Here is a 17,378-nt window from a genome sequence, read left to right on the forward strand (position 1 = left end):
ACAACCAACAACATAACGAAGAGTAAACCAAAGAAATATAGCATCGAAACAATACAAACCAAAATATTCCAACGAATTACCAAGATTGAACAAAAATGATGAAACTAATTTCACAAATTTAATTAGGGGTAAAACTAAGCAAATGGTAAATAGATTAGGGTTTCAATCAAAGAAACACTAAAAAGAGGAAAATGGCACAAAGAGGATCCGAAGAGTTGATTTCAAAATACACAGAGGTGTCCGTTTAATACATTTCTGAGATACACGTAAGCTATAATGAATCACTTTAAAGGTCAAAAATACCCTTAACTCTAAATTAAATAATGGAAAACATGCATGTTGAAACAAACCTTTTGTTAATTGGAAAAGTCATCGTTTCCACCTCAAACTATACGCAAAAAGTCTAGAACACACCCAAAATATCAAAGTAACTTATTACACACCTATACTATATAAAAGTGAAACTATTACCTCCCCGCGACACTCATACCAAGGCACATTTCTTACACTCTATATAGGCGTATCCAACCTTTTGAAACTCAAAACAATATCCTCCATTTAAGTCAATTTGGGGCTCCAAACTAAAGAATCCTAATTCCCAAATTTGTCATCCAAAATCAAAATACAAGATCATTTATCTGAAGAATTGGTAACTAAATCTTTTTAATCGTTCGATTTCTTGCTATATTGCGAGAAAATATAATTCTTTTGTCTTGATTTTGTTGAAATTTTGATAAATATTTCTTCCCTCAAGTATTTATTCAACCTCTCTTAAAGCTTGTTTTCTTAATCAAGGCATTTTAATGGCTAAGATAAGTTTGAGTAGACTTTGTAAGAAAGAAGAAGATCATAAGTTGGACGAGGTTCGATGCAAAAATGGACATCTTTTGCCTTTGATGACTTTATGGACCTCAAGAAATCTGGGTGGACAATATTGGAGTTGTCCTTACTATGTGAGTTTTTATTCAAACATTGATCTTGAATAGTGTATATGAATCTAATTGCTTTCATTTTAGAATGCTAGATTATGTGATTTCTGTCTTTGGAAGGATGATTATATTGATCAAAGATTCAAATTTGTTATTGCTAAATTGTTGGAAAGAATTAGGGAGCTTGAGGAAAGAGTGAATCTTCTGCAAATTGTATAATTTATGAACACAAAATAGTTGATGACAAGACTACTGGGACAACTAAATTTGTGAAGAGCAAAATAGAACAAAATAGAGTTGCAACTAAATAATTTTTAGGATGATTTGATGATGATGAAGGCAAATGAGAAAAAATGGAAGATTAAGTTGGCTAAGTCCAAGAAAAGAGAGAAACAACTTTGGACTACTCTCATTTGTGTATGTATATTAGGTGTTAGTTTTCTATTTCAATTCATGTACTTGAAAGGAAATCCAAAAAGGTTGCCCAAAACTGTTAATTTGCTTTGTTTTTGATATGTTGTAAGGGACTGAAATTGTAACAATTTTTAGGTATTAAATTGTTTTGTGTAATGAAATTGTTTTGTGTAATGAATTGCAAGGTTGAACTTGATAGTTTTGACTTTGTTTTTTGTGGTTGTTTGTGTTGCAATTTGTATGCAACATCACAATACTAAGGCACAACCAACCAACCCACATAGGCATAATCACACATAAAGAATTAAACATTAATAAATGCAGTCACACCTGCTGCATAAGCACAAACACAAATTTCAGCAACAATAAACTTACAGTTGCTTAATCATTAACAAAAAATGAGTGCATTTACATCTTATTTTCAAAAATATTTACAAAAAGATTACAACTGTTAACAATATTGCAGTTACAAAATACAGTCAAAGCTGCCACCAATAAATTATTTTTAAAGGAGTCACAACTGTCAACATCAGTGAACTATCAAAAATAATCGTAAATGCAGTCACAACTGCCAACATTTATACAAATGAAACAATCAGTCTACACCAACTTCTTATAGAGATTGAACATTGAAGCTTTCTTGAATCAAGTGTGGAGCCTTGGATCTTGTCTCCATTTGTCTTTTTTTCTCTTATTTCTTGTAGTTACCTGGAATCATACCTTTTTTTTCCTCTCAATTTCACATTAATTTTTGGTTTATAACCAAGATTTTCAGTCCCAATTATTGAAGACTTCACAGTTTTAAATCTCTCACTAGGCATTTCAGGTTGCTCAAATAAAAAAAGTGTTAACATTTATATAAATTTTAGTAAACAAAATTTAGATAGTAAAGGGGCTAATAGTAAATGAAGTAGTAAACTTACATTAAGAGTTGTGCATCCACTTTGTATGTAAAGTACTCCTATTCCAATCATTCTTGGTCTGCCAGCACACTAAAAAGAAAGAAAAAAAGATATTAAGTATAAGGTAGGCATAATTAGTTTATAACATACATATTAAATAAAATACATTTTTTGTAGAATCCTTTGGTCTACCCCTTCATCTTCTAGTTGAACCTCTCCCTTATCCAATAGTAGGTACTGCAACAATTGATCAACTTAGACCTGTACTTGGGACTACACCAATAGATAAACTTGGGCCAGGATTTGCATTAGTGTCAGCAACAACATTTTCTTTTATTGTGAGCCTCTCTATGACAAGTATTGCATGACATCTCAACCTCTCTCTTGGACAAATTTTCAGTTTTCTTTTTGATTTTACCTTCTTCTTTTTTCCTATTCTTTCCAGGCCTACCTGACATCTTCCTAAAAGGAGGTGGCATAACAGAAATATTCTGTGATTCTGGCCACATATTCATATTCAAAACTGATTGAATGAAGAAACCGTATGTGTTCATGTAAGTTTCTCTATTGTACCAGTGAGAGATGTAGTTTACAGGTTTCAATTTTTTGTGGTGAATGTTGACACCCAATTTTTGCTCTCCATGCCTAAAATTAACGTCTTCAGATTTCCTGATCGTTAAAGGGCATAAAATGTAATTTTTTACACCTTTTCATAATTATTTTTGACAAATTATTGATAATCATCCTTACTTTAGGATTTTAATCAATTTGTTGTCACCTTTTTACTTTTCATAATTTATTAATACTTTTTCTTATTTCAAATTTTTTATCAATTTATTATCTTTTAAGATTTTTAAAATCATCCGCACACGTGCACGACGTGACATCACATATTTTTACAGTATTGAGATGATTGATGAATAGTAATGTAGTATTGATGAATAGAAATATACTGTATATATATAATTTTGTCCATCCCCGAATAATTAATATTTACTCATTTTTTACCTCTCCGTACCCTACCCCATCTATCTCTTTCCCACCTAATATTCCATCTACCACCTAACACAATTATTTTTTTTACTACAACACCACAAATATTCACACACTTAATTTCATAGATTTTAGAATTTCTATCAGTTTATTATAATTTTGATATTTTTGTGCAGTCATCTGCGTACGTACATAACATAACACTGCAATTCTTTTTACGTAATTATAATTTTAATTATTTATAGCATAAAATCTTTTTTAATATAATTATATTAGTTCTTTATATTTTTCTGTAATTATACATCGACATCATATATTTATACATTGTAGACACATAATTTTATCTCTCCCCGAATAATAATATCTCCCATCTACCCTTTCACACCTAACACTCCACAAACACATTCTACAAAACGAAAAGGAGGGGCCCACATCATCATAATATTCCACATCCACCCATCATTTTCCACAATTCTCCTTCCTTTTTCAAAACAATACGATACATGTACATATTTTCTCCACACACTTTAGACCACAACAAAATATTACACCTTTCCAACACAATTACACCTCACACGGGTCCACACAATTATTCTCACACCACAACACCTCACACGGGTCCACACAATTATTCTCACACCATAACAATTAATAACATCATCTCCTCCATTTTTTTTACACAGAACACACACAACGCACTGCCTAAGAATTCACACACCTCACACACCGATCTTCAACAGAATACACACACACGGTACGTACAAAGACAAAAAAAAAAATTTGGTCAGATCTTGTGTTCTGACGTTGCTCCGGTGAAAGCTATAGAAGCAACGCCTAGCTGGGTCCTCAAGAATATTTGTCGGGAGTGACATTTAAAGAAGACTTTGAACTTTGGTGTTATATTTCTATATTTTTTATACTTGTACAAAATATTATCATAGTGAAAACTTTACTTTTGGGTGTTGAGTGGGGATATGTTTACTTACGCAATCTTTAACACACGTTTAGGCAAATTTAGGCCGTTAATTTTTATATCAAATTAATTGAAATATCTAATCAAATAATTCATTATTTTTACACTAAAAGCATTATATAATTTTTTTTCTTTAAAATAAATTTTCCTTTATTCAATTTTTTTTCATATACATAGTTAATTTTATTTACATATTTTCATATACTTTTATACATAGTTTTACTATAATATAGGTAATTTGTACATCTTTTGTATATAAATTATTTACATCATTTTAATACACATTTTTTATTTGTATATATACACAAAGATTTTTTTAAAAATAAACGTAAGTCTGGCCGGGAACCACTTTTTGTGGATTTTGAAGGATGCCTAATATCTTTCCTTCGAAATAAATTGAACCCTTACCTAGAATCTAAACTAGTTCGTAGATTAAAACACAAGTCATACATGTTAATAAGTAAATAGGTTTCCTATTTTTCTGTAAAAATTAGGTGGCGACTCTGTACAAAAATTAATTCTTTTAGAGTCCATGATGCCATGCTCGTTTTGACCTTTGGAAAAAATCATGTATGACAGAATGGTGACTCCGCTGGGGAATGCAGAAGGTTCTAACCATTTCAAATTTAGGTAAATATTTATATTTTTCTGCATTATTATTTAATTTTTATAATTGTCTTGATTTATCCTGTTTGTGTGGTATAAATTGTTATTAGTTTATTTATTTGTTTATTGCTTTATATAAACTGTCATCATGTTCATATTTTAAAAAAAAAGCTGACACAATCACATACAAGTGAGGTGTGTTTCGCGCACCCACAAATTTCTTTCAAATTTCAAATTCTAGGAGAATTGGCATATGTGCGGTGTGTCCGAATTTTTTTCTGTGTGATTGCGTAGCCTTCTCATTCGAGTTGTCCACTCAGGAACCTTGTGTCTAGGAAGCCAAATTTTAGAAGAACTTAAGATAGAGCTTCCCTGAATATAGGTGCATGTATCATTAGACAACTCTATGTTCAAAGGGTTCCAAACCCAAGTGACACATTATTGTAATTTTTGTACATATTTGAAGAATTATTGTGTGTACATATTTGTTTGATCTAAATTGATTATACTTTAGTGAGAAGGTGTAGTCTAGCCTTTGTTTTGTATAGCAGATCAATTAAAAAATACACCTTAGCTACATTGCTACTAGATGGCGTAGATTTGAACTACGTTTTGACCTGATTCTTGTCCTGACAAGATACGTAGGCAACCCTGCATATGGGTTCGGTCTCCTCACTGTTCCAGAATAATTTCTTCGGTATTCAAAACTGATGCAAATTTTTTGAAACAGTTCAAAGACGCTCTCCAAAAGCCTTCAAGAGCGCAATTTAATAGCTCCTTAAATCCAAATCTTAATAACATTAGTGTATAGTCGGCCTACCTTTTGATATTATTTCAAAAATACAAAAAGATTTGCTTTATTCTTCATTTAGAGTAGGTGTCATATACATCTTTAAAAGAAAATTATAAAAAAGATTTTTCTTTACTAGTTTCAAGTTTCATTTTCGTATGAATTTCAAAATCGAGAGTTCAAAAAGATTTTTGGTAATCATAGGTTTCACTTTGTATAGGAATGTTAAAATTGAAAAATTCAAAAATATTTTTCATTAATTCTTTTGACATTTGTTATTTTCTTTTCTTTTTTCAAAAAAAAAAAAAGAAAAGAAAGAGAGTTTGTTGGCCATGTTGTGCCAAAACTCCTGAGCTAAGCAGACCTGATTCTTGTTTTCACAAGAAACATAGGCAACCCTCATTTGGGTTCGGTCCCCTTTTTTTCCCAAATAAATAAAAGATTCAAAATTTGACTTGATTGGTACCAACATAGTTAGAAGTATGCATGAGAAAGAATAAATTGGTATGATGGAGAGGACCGTCTTTACGGTTAATCATAGATTCTTTTGGTACCTCTTAGTCGAACCTGAGTGACACTCGAGAATTCTCTTGCATACATCTAAGATAAGAACAAAGTTAACCTCATCGTTTCAAGTGCATTATGTGGTGAGCCTTAGACTAGTTCACTGTATTGCATTGTTGATCTAGAACTTGGCCTGAATGTTGTTGAGGCAAAATTCTAAGTTACATTGAGTTTGGGAAAGGATTGTAGGTCTTTTTGGACCCGATTGTGCCTTCCACACCCACCAAATGACATAAATCCCTAGTATTTTTCCCTTTGAGCCTGAAGCCTTTTCTTGAATAACCACATCTGAGCCTATACCTTTTGAGTGCTTACATGCACTAGCCCTCTCTTGGCCCATCTCCTTAAGCTCACTAAGTATGTGCAAGTTGTAAATAAAGATTCAAGATCAAAGACGTCAAAAACAAAGGACGCATAGCCCCATAAGAACAAAAACAAAAGATGACTTCAAAGAAGAAGGAGCAAAAGCCCCTATAAAAAAAAACTCCAACAAAGATGGAGAATCTGCATAGAAAAAAATAAATTTATTGAAAAGAAAAGAGGGAAAAACTCCAACATAAGATTCAAAAGAAGTCAAAGCAAATACAAAACAAGGGGCATAGAAGAACAACAAAGAAGATCGAGCGTTAAAGCGCCATAAATGTCAAAAACACAGATACAATGCAATGCTCATTGAGGAATTAGTCACTTTTATCCCAAATGTCATCCTACCCAACCCCAAGCCTACATTACAAGCCGATAACAAGTCCTACGTGATCTTATCCTAAGTGTTCTCGCATTAGTGGATACCTACATGAAGGCCAAGCTTATGGTATCACAATTGCATTCATTGAACTTCTTTCTGAGTGTGAGCATATATCTCCAACGTCTTCAAATTCAAAAGAAAAATAATACTCAAATAGGTGTGAGAATAAGACATTGAGAATAAGACATTCTATCTAGAAAGGGTACTTGAAACGTGAGAACAAGCACAGTTCAAAGTCTTTGTTTGAAGCAAGATAAATATAACTTGTCAATACTTAGGAATGTTTAAGGTACCACTTGAAATTATAGGAGTTACCCTGAAGTCGATCTCAGTTAGATAGGAAGGAGATGGGGAATTCTTATACACATTACTAATTGTTGGTACCAACTACAGTCAAGACACAACTATGTTTTTTCCTCAAAAAAGAAAATACAAATAATTTTCTACATTTTCATTCTTCACATTTCTTACCAAGAAAATACAAAATAAATTTATACATTTTCACTTGTCCACATAAATAAATAAAATAATTTTTGCATTTTTACATTTCAACATTCTTACAAAGAAAATCTGAAACATTTTTCTGCATCTTACCTTTCCATATTTCTTACAAAGAAAAGAGAAAGCAGTATTCCGCATTTTTCAACACAATTTTTACAACGAAAATACAAAAAAAAAATTCTTTCCTCTCATACACATGCCTTCATATTACACTTCACAGGGCAGTCCGCCCCGAACAATAGGACAGGATAGTCCACCTTGAACAATAGGACAGGGCAGTCCGTCCCGAACAATAGGACAGGGGCAGTCTACCCCGAACAATAGGACAGGGCAAGTCCGCCCCGAACAATAGGACAGGGAAAGTCCGCCCCAATAATTTGTCTTTTACATTTCATAGACTCGCCAGTCGAACAACTATTACTTTTCAAAGCCTCGCCAGTTGAGTGGCTTTTACATTTCATAGCCCCTCCATTTAAGTGGCTATTACCTTTCAAAGCCCCGCCAGTCGAGTGGCTTTTACATTTCATAGCCTCGCCAGTCGAGTGGCTATTACCTTTTAAAGCCCCAACAGTCGAGTGACTATTTATATTTCAGCCGATGGAGGCTATTTACATTTCAGCCGACGGAGGCTGTTTACATTTCAGTCGACGGAGACTATTTATATTTCAGCCGACAGAGGCTATTTACATTGCAGCAACTATTCAGCCGATGGAGGCTATTTACATTTCAACCAAAGAGGTTATCTACATTTTAGTTATTGCCCCACCAGTCGGATTGCCTTCACAAACAGAGACAATACTAGTTTGAATATCTATACCCTACTCTTTACATTACAATTTCAGTTTATAATTTTTGAACAACAGGTATTGTTCACCCCTTTTACCTATTTTGCAGGAACATGCTATACAACGTAGAACTGGCCTCTTAGCAGCAAACTGGGGCAAGTTAGCGAAATGTCAAGCATCCCTAGCTACGTCAAGGATTCCGGCAAAGAAACTCAACTCGACTCAAAACTCTCATTTTTTATAATCCTTAGCGTCATCGCCTAGCATCATCTAAATCCGACAGTGGGAAATTTTTGAAAATCCGCAATATCCTCTTCCCTCAAAATCATCAAAAGATATGACTATCCAACATCTCCTTATTCCCAACTACCCCAAACAACCATTCAGGGACAAGTACACCCGTAGCCATTCCATTCGTGCTAAAATTTTGTTATCATCCTCGAAGAAATTCAGTGTCACCATAATTCTTCATTGGACAAATTTTGATATTTATCAAAATTTTGTTATGATTCGAACTACATTGACCTGATTCTCGCGACACTCGAGATATGTAGGAAATTTTATGCAGAGTTCAATCATCACAATCTCCCAATCATTCTTTCTCCCCTAGTACACAATCTTTCATCTCCAACATTTCACATCGATACTGGGGCAATTTGAAAAGAGCATCGGAAATATATTAACACTTCTGTTTCTAAACAGTCCTCTCCCCAATAATCATTTCACATGATCATTCATTCCTAATAACAAGGTAATAAATAAATTGCCTATTATTTTAAATTACACCTGATTTGATCATCATACCACTCGAGGTATGTATACAACTCTAAATTAGAGTTTGAATTTTTCTTTAAAAAAAAAAAGAAGAAGAAAAAAAAGAAAACAAAGAAAAAATTATTTTTTGTCGAGTAAAATTGGCTACACGTCAACGTTTTCATTTGAAGACTAATAAATCATCCTAAAATGAAAAGGGGCAACTGTTGATACCTAATTTTTGCTCTTCGTGCCTAAAATTGACGTCTTCAGGCTTCCTGATCATTAAAGGGCATAAAATGTAATTTTTTACTCCTTTTCACAATTATTTTTGATAAATTATTGATAATCATCCTTACTTTAGGATTTTAATCAATTTGTTGTCACCTTTTTACTTTTCATAATTTATTAATACTTTTTCTTATTTCGAAATTTTTATCAATTTATTATCTTTTAATATTTTTAAAATCATCCGCACACGTGCACAACGTGACGTCACATTTTTTTACAGTATTGAGATGATTGATGAATAGTAATGATGAATAGTAATGTAGTATTGATGAATAGTAATATACTGTAGATGTGTAATTTTGTCCATCCCTGAATAATTAATATTTACTCATTTTTAACCTCTCTGTACTCTACCCCACCTATAACTTTCCCACCTAATATTCCATCTACCACCTAACATAATTATTTTTTTTACTACAACACCACACATATTCACACACTTAATTTCATAGATTTTAGAATTTTTATCATTTTATTACAATTTTAATATTTTTGCACAGTCATCTGCGTACGTATATAATATAACACTGCAATTTTTTTTACGTAATTATAATTCTAATTATTTATAGTATAAAATATTTTTTAAGATAATTGTATTAGTTCTTTATATTTTTCTATAATTATACATCGACATCATATATTTATACATTGTAGACACATAATTTTATCTCTCCCCAAATAATTATATCTCCCATCTACCCTTTCACACTTAACACTCCACCAACAAATTCTACAAAAAGAAAATGAGGGGCCCACATCATCATAATATTCTACATCCACCCATCATCTTCCCCAATTTTCCTTCCTTTTTCAAAACAATACACGATACATGTACATATTTTCTCCACACACTTTTGACCACAACAAAATATTCTTACACCTTTCCAACACAATTACACCTCACATAGGCCCACACAATTATTTTCACACCGCAACAATTAATAACATTATCTCCTTCATTTTTTTTACACAGAACACACATAGCGCACTGCCTAAGAATTCACACACCTCACACACTGATCTTCAACTGAATACACACACGGTACATACAAAGACAAAAAAAAAAAAAAAATTGGTCAGATCTTGTGTACTAACGTTGCTCCGGTGAAAGCTATGGAAGCAACGCCTAACTGGGTCCTCAAGAATATTTGTCGGGAGTGACATTTAAAGAAGACTTTGAACTTTAGTGTTGTATTTCTATATTTTTATACTTGTACAAAGTATTATCATAGTGAAAACTTTATTTTTGGGTGTTGGGTGGGGATATGTTTACTTACACAATCTTTAACACACATTTAGGCAAATTTAGGCCGTTAATTTTTATATCAAATTAATTGAGATATCTAATCAAATAATTCATATTTTTTACACTAAAAACATTATATAATTTTTTTTCTTTAAAATAAATTTTCCATAATTCAATCTTTATTTTTTTTCCTTTCTTTTCATGTACATACTTACTTTTATTTACATATTTTCATATACTTTTAAACATAGTTTTACTATAATATAGGTAATTTATACATCTTTTGTATATAAATTATTTACATCATTTTAATACACATTTTATATTTATATATATACACAAAGATTTTTTTAAAAATAAACGTAAGTCTGGCCGGAAATCACTTTCTGTGAATTCTGAAGGGTGCCTAATACCTTTCCTTCGAAATAATTTGAACCGTTACCTAGAATCTAAACTGGTTCGTAAACTAAAACACAAGTCATACATGTTAATAAATAAATAGATTTTCTATTTTTTCGTAAAAATTAGGTGGCGACTCTGTACAAAAATAAATTCTTTTAGAGTCCATAATGCCGCTTTGACCTTTGGCAAAAATCGTGTATGACAGTGAAGAGCAGCCATTGCATGAGGACAGAGTATACCCTTCAAAAGCCATGCTCTACAACTAAAATATTGTCTAGAAAGATCCACAATATACCTATATCATCTATCAAGCACCTCATACCCAGTATCAGAATTCCATTCTATGTTGCACTTCATAGACCTTGTTGTATTATCATTTAGTACTTTTATAGCCATTAGAGAAATGCTACTGATCCAAGTATCACAAAAATCCCTCATCTATCCCACTCTTTTAATCATTTTTACCCTAATCTCTTCTAACATTGTAACTATTGTCTTGTGCCTAGCTCCTAATAGCCAGGCATTAAAACATTATGTCATGTTGTTGTCAACAATATCATACTTTGTTTCAAAGCTAAAGTAAACCTTGTTCCATCTCTCTGGATTAAAATACATTAACTTATCTAGTATTTTTTTCCCCTCCTCCTCCCCAACATCTTCATATACCTAATGTTGTCCCTAAGCTCAATCTCAAAGGTAGATTTTGCACACCTCCAAAGACATTTTTTCTTCTCAATACCTCTACATATAATATTTTTTGACCAGTTTGCAAAGACATGTCTTACACACATTCTATGTTCAGTATTTGGTACAAGTTCAGTTACAACAATTTCTAATCCCTATAAGAAAAAAAAATAGTTACAACAATTTCTATAAATAGAAACACAAACCGAAATAAAAACAAAAACAAAAGCAGAAACAACAATTTCTTCCCTTTTGCATGTTTGTTATCACTGTCAAATCTTTCCTATCTCCCAGCTGAAGATCTTCTTTTACAATTCTGATAAACCAACTCCAAGTGGACTTATTTTCAATCTCAACCACTGCCCATGGGAGTGGTAATATTTGATTGTTACCATCTTTACACACAAAAACTAGTAACTGTCCTTTTGTCACTCCTTTTAAAAAACATCCATCCAAATCAATGCACTTCCTACAACCAGCTAGGAAGGACTTCTTCATTGTATCAAAACATATGTAGAAGCCTTGATATATTTTTCTACGATCTTCAAATATTTCATCATGAAGATTCACTACACATATACTACCGGATTTGATCTTAACAACTTATCACTATAATCTAAAATCCTCTCAAATTCCAGATTATAATCACCCATCAGTTCTACAATCACCTTATTTCTGGATCTCTACATACCATTCTCCCAACATGTAAATCCAGTTCCTTCTTAATAAGCAATTGAAACTCAAAAATTCTAATATCTGGTTGTTCCTTTATCCTCTCATTGAAGTGGCTGGCTAGGAACTTGGTATTACAAAGTCTATTTCTATTGGTAGGATCACACTTATGAACTGAATTGTAGGTCTTCACAACAAAGTTCATGGACCTAGAATCAATGCTATTATAAAGAAGCCATATACAACCAGTTGTACACTTAATCCTTACCCTTGTAGGTTCATTAACACATTTTTCAATTGCAACATGTTTTGCAACAACATATTTAGTAACAACAGCTCTAAATTCATTAAGACTTTTAAAAACTAGTCCTAGTTCCCATACAACTTTCTGACAATCTAAACTATATACAACTCTATTAACTTTTTTCCTCTTTCTAGTATTATCTCTATGTTCAACCTGTTCAACTTCATCTTCTGAATCAGTTACATCTTCTGAATCAGTTTCAAAGCTGGCAGCTTCATTCGATGGGTAAAAAGGTTCATCACCAGCAAACTTACCTTCTAAGTTATTTCTATCACCACCTACAGATTTATCATAACCAGTATCTGGTCCCTTTTTTCTAATTCCTAACTTAACACGTTCAGGAATTACTGGTCTCTTTCCTCTCTTTCTTCTCTTTCTTTTTCTCTTTTCTTCTTTAAGACCTCTTAACTCTTCATCCACATATTCATCCACATCACTCCTAATCTCTACACCTCTATCAATAGATTCTACATCTGAATCTACAACAGATTCAGAAAGTGCAGCAGTAGAACTAGTAGGAGCAACAGTAGAACTACTAGGAGCAGCATTAGAAGGTTCAATAAGAGAAAAAACATGATCTACATGAGGACTAGTAGCAAAAACTATAGGAGAAGAGACATGAGCAGCAGGAGAAATGACATAAGAGAAGGGACACATGAGAAGGGACATGTGCATTAAGAGAAGGGACAGGAGAAGGAGGAGAACTATGACCAGTAGGTTGGACGAAAGGAGGAGAAGAACTATGAGCAGTAGGTTGAACAAAAGAAGGGGCATCTTCACTATTTTTAGATGACTTGTCAACACTCCCAATATCATTTTCAGTGTCTTTATTAGAAGACACACCACTTTCTCCCTCCACATACCCTTCCCCATCACTTTTATATTTCAAAAAAGGTGCGGCCAACTCAGGGTCAGCAACCATGTGATACACAAAAGCTTCCAAAATTTTTTCATTATCCAATTTCTTTAAAATCTCAATTGTTTCCTTGTCTGACCTAATTTCTCTTAAACTAGAACACTTAGGTATTCTAACACATAGTAAGCATTGTCCTGGATCATATCCTAAACACTTTACATAATCCATAAATTCAAAATAAGACAGCCTATCTACATCAACATCTAAAAATTCAGTAACTCATCTATCATCATATTTTTTTCCTTTCTTCCCTTCACTTTATCCTTATTAAGAACTTCACCATGGTAAATTCTCAAAGTGATCGGTTGAAAACTCATTTTAAAAACCTAAAATCATTGACCATGAAAACACAATAAAGATACAAGTCTCACAGTACATGAGCAAAAAATTATAGTATTTATGCAACAATTACAATTCTCACGAATCATATTATTACATATTGAACCATATACATAAGCTATAACACATTAGTTTTGAACATACATTAAAGATGACAAAAAATCCTAACTCAAAAATTCTAGTTCAAATCACAAGTAAGAATTCAAAATATGGAACAATTATAAACCTCACAGCTCATATTATTACACATTGAAGCATATAAACAAACTATAACACATTAATTTTGAAGATAAATTAAAGACAACAAAAAATTCCTAATTCAAAAATCCTAGTTTAAATCACAAGTAAAATGAAACAATTATAAATGTCATTGGTTATATTATTACATATTGAGCATATAAATAAACTAAAACATATTAATTTAGACAGATTAAAGATGAAAAAAAATCCTAGATCGAATTTAGGAACGAAAACAGATCCTAAATCTACTATATTTAGGAACAAAAAATGCTAACCTTTTAATTGAAATCAACTCTACTAGATCCTAGATCTACTAGATAAACGATCATAACCCTTAGCTCGTAGCATCTCCGTTGAAATCAACTCGTAACAATCGTAACTTGAAATGAAAAGAGATAAACACTCTTTGATTGTCAACAATGAAAAACACAGAAAAATTAGGTGTTTTTCTCTTCTACGGATTGAAATTTGCTAAAAAAAATGAAAAAAAAGAGATGAAGTTTCAATTTTGGTTCGTATTGATGCTCTTCAGATTAGGTTTTTACTTTGTCGATTTATATTCTACCTGAATGGATCGGGTAGGGTGAAATAATTAGGTTGGGTCAGGTTAGAATTGGGTTAAATTAGTTGGGTCGGATTAGGTTTATTTAAGGTTTTATTAATTAAATAAAATAAATAAATTAAATACGTGGCATCACCACAGGGCGAGTGGAGTAAACTCCACTCATTAAACTTGGGTATGGGTGTTGCGGGAAGGTAATAGTTTCACTTTTATATATTATAGATGTGTAATAGGTTAATATGATAGTTTGGGTGTGTCCTAGGATTTTCGTGTATAGTTAGATGTGGAAACGATGACTTTTCTCTTTCTTAATCTATGATCTATATCTATAATATATTAAAAGTGTGATGGGCCTTAGAAATGTCGTTTAAACTTTTTGGCATTCATTACAGATCTTTATTTTAAACAAAATCTTCTTTTTACTATCTTTTTCTAATATTTAAGAGTTGAAAATTAATTAAATAGATTTATGGTAAAACCTTTCCGTATTAGAATTCATCATAATTAATAATAACTAATACTTTTTCTATTAGCTTAAGAATTCTAAATCAACTAAATTTGATTTTGAGAAGATTTGAAAAATCTATAATATATTAAAATTGCGATAGGCCTTAGAAATATCATTTGAACTTTTTGCCCTTCATTAAAAGTCTCTTCTTTAGACAAAATCATTTTTTCACTATTTTTTTAATATTTAGAGTTGAAAATTAATTTAATTTATGTAGTAAAAGCTTTGCTTATAAGAAGTCATCAAAATTAATGACAACTAATACATTTTTCATTAGTTTAAGAGTTGAAATTTAATTAAATATATTTATGATAAATTTTTTTTTATTAGAAGTCCTCGAAATTAATGACAACTAATACTTTTTCCGTTAGTTTAAGAATTATAAATCAACTAAATTTGATTTTAAGAAGATTTGAAAAATCTAAAAATCTATATCTATCTATAATATATTAAAAGTGCGAAGGACCTTAGAAATATTATTTGAACTTTTTGTCATTCATTAAAAGTATGTTCTTTAGACAAAATAGTTTTTTCACTATTTTCTTAACATTTAAGAGTTGAAAATTAATTTAATTTTTGCACTAAAACCTTTGCTTATTAGAAGTCATCAAAACTAATGACAACTAATACTTTTTTCATTAGTTTTAGAATTCTAAGTCAATTAAAGCTGATTTTAAGAAGATTTGAAAAATCTAAAAATATATATATGAAAATGTTAGAATAAGAAAAATATAAGAAGTACCAAATTTTTTTAAGTTTTAAGTAAATAATCAAAGATTTAACTTTAAAAATAAGAAAAGACTTTAAATATAGAAAAAGTAAATAAAAATGATCATACTACAAATATGGTTCAAATCGGAACTTTGGATTAAAAGGGACAAACAAGTTTCCTAATTAAGTGAGGGTCCTTCAAGTTTTAAAAATTAGGTGAAAGGGACAAAAAAAATTTCAGTTTTTTTTTTAAAATATTTTCGTTCCAACAACTTTGCAAAGTTGTCGAACAACTTTGATAGTTATTCGACAACTGTGCGAAGTTGTTCGACAACTATGCGAAGTATTTGAGACAACTAATGCAGTTGTCGAACAACTATCCCAGTTGTTCAAGCAACTTTATTTTTTTTTAACTTAGGGACATTGTGGGACCCACTTGTCCTTTTTTTTAATTAAAGACTTGGGAGGGTCTATGGACTCATTTTTCTCGTTCAAATCGATGTGTCTCTCTTAATCTCAAGAAATAAAAAAAAGAGGTACTGCATGACAAACGCAAATGTGACGATCCATTAACCACTTGAAACTTTTGATGGTAAAATATATATGTATTTACGATAAAATATATGTTATGGTTACATTATTATATTGGTGTGAAGGATCTTTGAGAAGTAATTTGAACTTATTGCACTTCATTAAAAATCTTCGAATAGATAAAATCACTTAATTTTAAATAATAAAAAAAGGCTTAAATCATCGCCAGGCACCTAAATTTTTTTCGAAAATTCACTTAGACCCCCCAACTAAGGCCTGTACCTATCAGGCACCTCAAATGCTAAAATTGATACCTATCAGCCACAAAATCCTTGGGCACATGAATCCGAGAAAAAAAATAATATTTTACTTTTTTTTAATTAAAAAAATTATGCTTTAATTATTTTATTAATATAATTTTTAATTTAAAAAAAGAAAAGAAAAGCACCCAAGCCCCCCCCCCCCCCCCTCCATTTTCATCGTTTCTTCATCACTGTCGTCTTCATCAACCCTCCCCCAATTCGTCATCAACCCTCACCTCCACCCCACCCCTTCCCGTTATTGTTGTCACAAAAGCGCAAGCCACCACACCGACATCTCCTCTTAAGCCCTTGAGGCAAGAATCTGCAAATTTTACAGCCCTCCTTGGGTCATCATCTTCACAGCACCCACCCCCACCCCCACCCTAGTTCATCGTCTTCAACCCCCCACCCCAACATCGTCGTCTTCACACAGCCCTCATCATTTTCTTTCTAACAAAGAAAAGCAAGATCTATCAATAGTTTCATAAAGGACACAATCAACAGATTCTGAAATCCGCCGATTTCCAGCCAACAACACTTCAGAAGCCAAGTATTCAAGAACGGCGGCACCACGGCTTAACAGAACGGAAAATGCAGAACGGAAAGCCAAAACGGAAAAGGAAAACCAGTCTTAACAGAACAAGGAACGGGCTTCTTCTTTGGGCCACCACGGCTTCTTCCATCGGCATCCTTCTTCGCTTTTTCGGTTGACTCC

At 32.0% G+C, this 17,378-nt stretch overlaps 1 long non-coding RNA gene across 1 annotated transcript; it reads left to right on the top strand.

Annotated features, from left to right (window-relative positions):
• Positions 1 to 2,690: 2,690 nt before the first annotated feature.
• LOC124888755 lies at positions 2,691 to 10,650 on the top strand. The gene is made up of 3 exons (XR_007047605.1): positions 2,691 to 2,799; positions 4,791 to 4,841; positions 8,312 to 10,650. It is a non-coding gene; the product is annotated as an uncharacterized LOC124888755 (long non-coding RNA).
• Positions 10,651 to 17,378: the final 6,728 nt, after the last annotated feature.

This window comes from Capsicum annuum, chromosome 1 (assembly GCF_002878395.1).
Source record: "Capsicum annuum cultivar UCD-10X-F1 chromosome 1, UCD10Xv1.1, whole genome shotgun sequence".
In the NCBI taxonomy this organism is placed as follows: Eukaryota; Viridiplantae; Streptophyta; class Magnoliopsida; order Solanales; family Solanaceae; genus Capsicum; species Capsicum annuum.